Genomic DNA, 6,809 nt, shown 5'->3' on the forward strand with positions numbered 1-6,809 from the left:
ATATATATATCTATATATATCTATGTAATTTTGTGTTGGGACTAAGCATAACATTTTTTATTAGGACTAAGTTCATCGTATCCTACTAATACTAGGAGCTTAACCTTGAATCTATTTCAAGTAAATTAGGAGTAGTAAGTTCCTCCATCTGGCCGTGGCTAGTAGACTGATTTACGTGAGCTTAGCTGTTTGGTGAGTCCTTGTGATTTGAGGGCATGAACATTTATCAGTTCTACGTTCTTTTAATCTTTTCAATTTTCTTACTTATTTTGTGAGCTAGGGCTTGTCCTAGTCACATATATTATAATAGAAGCTTGTTGTAAGATTTAGTATGATTTCACATTTAACCTTTGTACTATGTTTTAGTATTAAAGTTTTGTTAAAGTAATGAGACTTTTATTCTACTTTATCTCTTTATTTTTATTATGTCGATATCTTAGTTTCATATTTATGTCAAGTGGCTTGTTTAGGGTCAATCAAGATCCTATTTCCATGTCATGTTTTGGGGTATTCTGGATTGTGACATGTCAGTACTTGAAATGTACTAAGTACAGGAAAATGCAATAAGTAAATATAATGTAGAAATTGATGATTGGGAAAAGGGTCTGATATACCCCTCAACTTTGTCATTTAGAGCTGATATACCCCTCGTTATAAAAGTGGCTCATATATACCCCTATTTGTAAACAAATGGCTCACATATACCCTTTTCCTCTAACGGAAATGAAAAAAAAAATAATTTTAATCTAAATTTTTATTATTTTTTTCTAAAAAATATAATCTCATATGAGTAAATTTAATCCTCGTCAAATATATTTTTTTTGACTTTTTTTTGTTTCAATGACTAATTTATAATTATTATTTTGATAATCAAATTTATTTATGTTTCACTAATATTCTTGTAAAACTTATTGTAGATGACCAAATTTTTTCTTCGAATACGAAATTAAATTACAATACACACAAAAAAAAAAGTTTAATTTTTTTTTCTTTAAATTAAGGAATGAAAGAAAAAAAACAAAATAAGAATAAGAAACTCAAATAATTATAATAAAAGAAGTCAAAAAACAATTTTTGTATGAAAAAAATTAAAATATACCTTGAACTTTGATAGAAGAATCATATATACCCCTAAATAATTTTTTTAAAAAAAATTAGAAGTAACAAATATAAATTTAAAACTAATTTTTTAACTTCCGTTAAATGAAGGGTATATGTGAGCCATTTTGTAACGGCAGGGGTATATGTGAGCCGTTTGTATAACGGTAAGGGCATATATGAGCCACTTTTATAACGAGGGGTATATCAGCTCTAAATGACAAAGTTGAGGGGTATATCAAACCCTTTTCCCTTGATGATTTGATTTTGCATACATAGTTTGAGGTCATGCAATCCTCGTGAAAATCATAATCGTGTATTGGAGAAACCATTAACCAACATAATCTATGTGATTAACATGTATTTCAGTCAATTGCTTCGACACCAAAAAAAGAGTATCATATTTGCCAAGGCAAGGACCATAATCTTGAGATAAGGCAAATTCACTAGCTAAATCTAATTAAGACTAAGTCTTGCGGAACATGTAGTTCTGGGACTTGGGTTATTGCCACAGTTGGTGCTAAGTAAACTCCAAAAGAAAAAACATGCATAATCATATTCATATTCAAAATTTGTGAAATGGTAAGAATCTAATAATATCGAATCATTTGATACATAATCCCAGAGTCAAGAATAACTCTTTTATATCAAAATTTCACACATATGAGATACTTTAATTGAAAGCATCTAAATCGTGATTAAGAGTGACAAACGAGCAAGTTGAGTCGAATATGAGTAGATCGAAAACGAGTTCAATAAAAATGGATTCGATTCACATTTTAAAAGAATAAAAGCGAGGTATCTAATGAATAATGTAAGTAAATTTGGGTACCCATATTATAATAGAAATATTGTCAGAAACTTTAAAAACAAAAATCTTTTTAAATTTTTTTTATCACTCCATCCTCATTCCTCCTATTCCAAGAAAATGTAAAAAATGCTTAGTTTGATTTTTTGAAAAATATTATTTTTTAAAAGACTTTTTTTTTATCACCCAACCCCTGTGCCCCCCACTAGCGTCCCCCTCTATTTCAAAAGAAAATGTAAACAAATTAACTATTTTTATAAAAAAAGTTAATATTTTACCACCCCACCCCTAACCTTCTCACTCACCCTTCATCCCCCAAAAATGTAAAAAAAAAACTATATTTTTTATTTTAAAAAAATTTAAAAAGTCTTTTCTTCGATCCTCATCCCCTACTAGCCCCCCCTCCCCTCCACATTTTTTTTAAAATTTTTGTCATTAAAAAGTTTTTTACCACCCCACCCTACCAGCCCCACGTCTCCTATCCCAAAAAAACGTTTTAAAAATTAATTTTTTAAAAAGCCTTTATACCATCCAACCTCTGGTCATTATTTTTTTTATTATGAATGAACATCTTTTACCCATTTTATCGATTTAACTATCCACTTTTAAATAGGTAATATGAGTATTATTCATTTTTACTTATTTTTAAATGAGTTGGGTACCCAACCCATTTAAATGGGTAAATATGAGTGGACATCTACGTAAATTACCCATTTTGCCACCTCTAATCATGATAGTCTTTCATAATGAGATGTACTTCAATCAAAAACATCATATTTAATAGAAACTTGATGATAATTTTTGAAAGCATCCTTGATTCATAAAATCCTTCCTACCATAATGCTTGCATATCAACATAGCTTAATTAATGATCATAAAATACTTGCATAGCATGAGTGCACAAAAATATCATTAAAAACGTTTTATTATGAACATATGATGCGTAATAAGATCAATCATGATGAATAAACTTTAAATTATTTGAAACCATGAGAAAATCATGAAACACTAGAATTTGGGAACAGTAAAAAATGATAAATCGAGGTTTCTTTGGGACTTAACAGGTGGAGAAATATCCATTAATGAATTTCCCACATACCTTGTTAGAAATCCTCACTTGAAATATTGAATGGAAACTTGAAATACTTGGAACCCTGACTTTCTTTGGGAAGAACTATACTTGAGAGAGAATTTCGAGAGTGAATGAGAGAGGTTAGGGGTCGTCTTAGGAATCAATTAAAGTCTTCAAAATAATTCCAAAACGACATAGTATAGAAGTTAAAAGAGTAAAAAAATGTAAATGTAATGCCTCGAACTTCGAAAAAAGCTAAAGAGAGGTTCGTAAAAGTCACCTACCAATTTTAAGTTTTGGGTCAACTTCAAACGTTTATATCTTTCAGCACATAAAGAGTTAGGTAGCCAATTACCTATCAAATTAAAGGTCTTTGATCCCTCTTTATAATGTCACCAAGTATGCCTAATTAAAAGCTCGGAGTATAAAATTATGCTCATTTTAGTGAAGCCTCTCCTTTAAAGGCACCTCAGTTATTTTTAGAGGGGTGGTTCTGTCTTTTTCCATCCCTTCGAAGCCTAGACACATTTTTTCTTCACCCAATTTAGGGGTCTAATAAGTGTTAAATCATCCTTTCACGTTTTCAACATTCAGAGAACTTTGAACAAGGTTTCTAGAGGAGAAAAAGCCACGTATCAATTGTTGTTCAATATTTCATTGATTTTTGCTAAGACCCTTTGTTCTTTCCAGTTATGTAAGGCTTCTCACAGTATTGCATTTGTTCATCCTCATGCCCTATAACTCAATTTAGTCAAGAAATTGTTAAATCTAAAGGATCCATTTACAGTTCTTGATATTGAGTTCGATTCTTTAACAATTTAGGCCTTTTGATTCTTTTGTTTTATGAATATATTAATTGTGTTCATGCTCAGTATCACACAAACCCTATTAATTTGATAGATTTATGTTTCCAAAGGATTTTTATGATAGTTCTCATATATTTGTGTTGAGTTTGAGGATCAAGAAGAGTTTAGGAGAAATTTCCCGATTTTAAGCTAAGTTGGGGTCTTAATTTAAGCTTGAAAATTCTTCGGGGTGCTGAGGAAGGGCCTTGGGAGGTGCACAAAGGCTGAACTTCATTAGTTCAAGCCCTGGGGTGATGCGCCAATAGTGCACTAAGGCCTGCCTTATGAAGTTCAAGCCCTAGGGGAACGCTCCAGCAGTGCACCAAGGCCTGACTTCATGCGCTAGCAGTTCACCAAGGATTTCTGGGCCAACATTTCTTGTTTCATCTTGAATGTGTTTCTTTAATTCGTGGACATATTTCCCTCCCTTGTATTAGCTTCTATAGGCTTCATTTACCTTTGAAAATCCCTACGTATCTTAATTACATGTCTTAATACTCATTCAAAGCTAAATTTAATTTAAAAGAAAGTTCAAGAGTTTTATGGAGTTATTATTGAGAGATCTTGTTTAACCAACAACGATCTTAAACTAAGTATTCCCAAATGTAAATACGTTGAGAAAAGAAAAACTTTGATTTCTAAAAAGATTTTGTGGGTTCAGGATATTTCGTTACCTTTTTTAAAAGAGTTATTTTGAGTAATTACCTCAAAACAGAGAAAATTATTTCTACTTCAGAAGAGTGTATATATATTTATTGGGAGTAGTGTTGAACACCGATATGATGATGAGTTCAGACAACTCACATTCCTCATAAACCATGTAGCCGACATGGGTAAATAATTGTACTTTTTCGATGACTCCTTATTGCTTTCGAGCATAGCTTAGTGGATCCACTTAGTTGAGGTGCTCTATGCTTCGACAAGGTATAAGACAGTTCTGGCAGCGTGGGTGAAATACCGTATCATCACATAGTTCATAGTTATGGTTATTGATTAGAGAATATCCCAATTAAGAGTAAAGAGTAAGTTATTGTATTTTTATATACATATTTGAGTTAGTATCTTTTATTTATGAAGCTTTAAATAGTTTATCTCTTGTTATTGCTTTGTATCGAGTCGAGTTGAGGTGAATATTTCTTCCAACTTTGTCATGCACTTACGTATTGCATTTTGTCTTCTTTACATACTCATACATTTAATGCATATACAAGTGTTCGTGATCATAAACAAACACTTCATTGAGATCACTTGACAATTCAATTAGCTTTGATGAGCCTCCTTGCGTTCCAAAGGATTTCCCTTTTTCTTCCAATTTAGTCCTTTTAGGGTGTTGTGGGTCTTATCCCGACATCCATGTTGGACTATATAGGCTTCATAGGTAGTTAGTGTTGACGAGTCTCTCGGTATTTCCTCTTTTGTTTGAGATGTTTTGAGATTGTTTTGCAATGTATTATTGTTGTTACAATTAAGTATTTTCAGATAGTTTCATTTAAGTATTTGCTTGAGCTTGGATATTCTAAATTATATTTCTAAGCTTGTTTTCGCTTGAGTAAATCTTTCGCTAAGTAGTCATCATGACCAAGGGTTGGCTTGGGGACCAAATTTTGGTTCTTAAGTGTCGTCCACGTTACAGTGTGTAGGCTCAGGGATGACAAAAAGGACCCAAATATCTTTGACTAAAAACCTCTGAATCCCTTCCACGAGCACCATCCACAGGCCCTCAACCATCCCATCACCCATGGACCCTCGTGTCCTTCCCATCTACAAAGATGTCAAGTTTTAGAACCTTTAATCCACAACAAGTTCACGAATTGTGGATCCTTAAAAGGTCCATCCACCCACTGTGCAACTTTCCTTAACCAATTTATCCTCAAGAATAGTGGTGTGTTCTACGGACCTATCCACGGTTTGTAGAACCCTCAACGGCTAGTGTAGCCCATTCGTCATGTCAACCCTCATTTCTCAACTTTTTGAAGATTAACTAAATAAAAGCGGTCGTATCAAGTAAAGAACCCAACTAGTGAGGTTGGGATCGTTCACACGAGGAAAATGGTTCAGACTTAACTTTATTCTATTATTACTTCTATTTAGTCAATTATTTTCCGAAAACAAATAACAAAAAGGGGTTTTTGATTAATGAAAGCAATTGGCTAAATTAGAGTAAACAATTGACAGGTTCAAGTATTGGAGTTTTAATCAAGTAATGAGAGTAACTAGGGCGTAAGTGTTCCCCACAGGCTCTTAACTCGGTAATTCTAGCTATAACAATCCTTTCCTAGTATCTTGCATGCAAAGTGATAAGTTAGGTATCTCTTAATCCTTGGTCCTGCATCTAGAGAATTTTACTCCGCACCTTGGTCCGGCTACGTGTGTTGATTCACTAAACCTTCTCTCTACCTCATATTAAGCATTATATTCGATATTTGACTAAGTTGTTACCTCGTACCAACCGACACTAGCCTATTGGATAGTATACACTAAATCTATGTTGATAATTCTTTTCCTATTATCTACCTCCTTGTCCGCCAAGTAGCAATAAGGTGAATTATAACGTTGGACACCATTAAAAAGACTTCTAAGCGAAAGAATTATCAATACATGCAAGACACTATTAAAGAATTGTTATTTTAACTAGGTTTTACCTTGTTAAATTACCCATGGTTCCCACAACCCTAATTATGAAGTTTAGCTACCCATGCTAATAATCACACTATTCATATTGATAATATAAGAATTCATGCACTTACTTTGATGAGAACGAAGAAAATCCAGAAATTTACTTGAACAAATCACAAAACACCAATGATCGATTCCGGAAAAGCAATATCAAATCCCAAAATCAAGAGTTCAATACTTAGACAATAAAACTGAAAAATATCCAAAGGTCTAACCCCCACAAGGTTTTTCAAACTATTTATAATAAAACAAGACCTAATAAAAGAAGGAAATCTATTTATGGAAAAATCTTCCAAAAACGCGTCCGAGT

The sequence above is a fragment of the Solanum pennellii genome, chromosome 4, assembly GCF_001406875.1.
Source record: "Solanum pennellii chromosome 4, SPENNV200".
NCBI lineage: Eukaryota > Viridiplantae > Streptophyta > Magnoliopsida > Solanales > Solanaceae > Solanum > Solanum pennellii.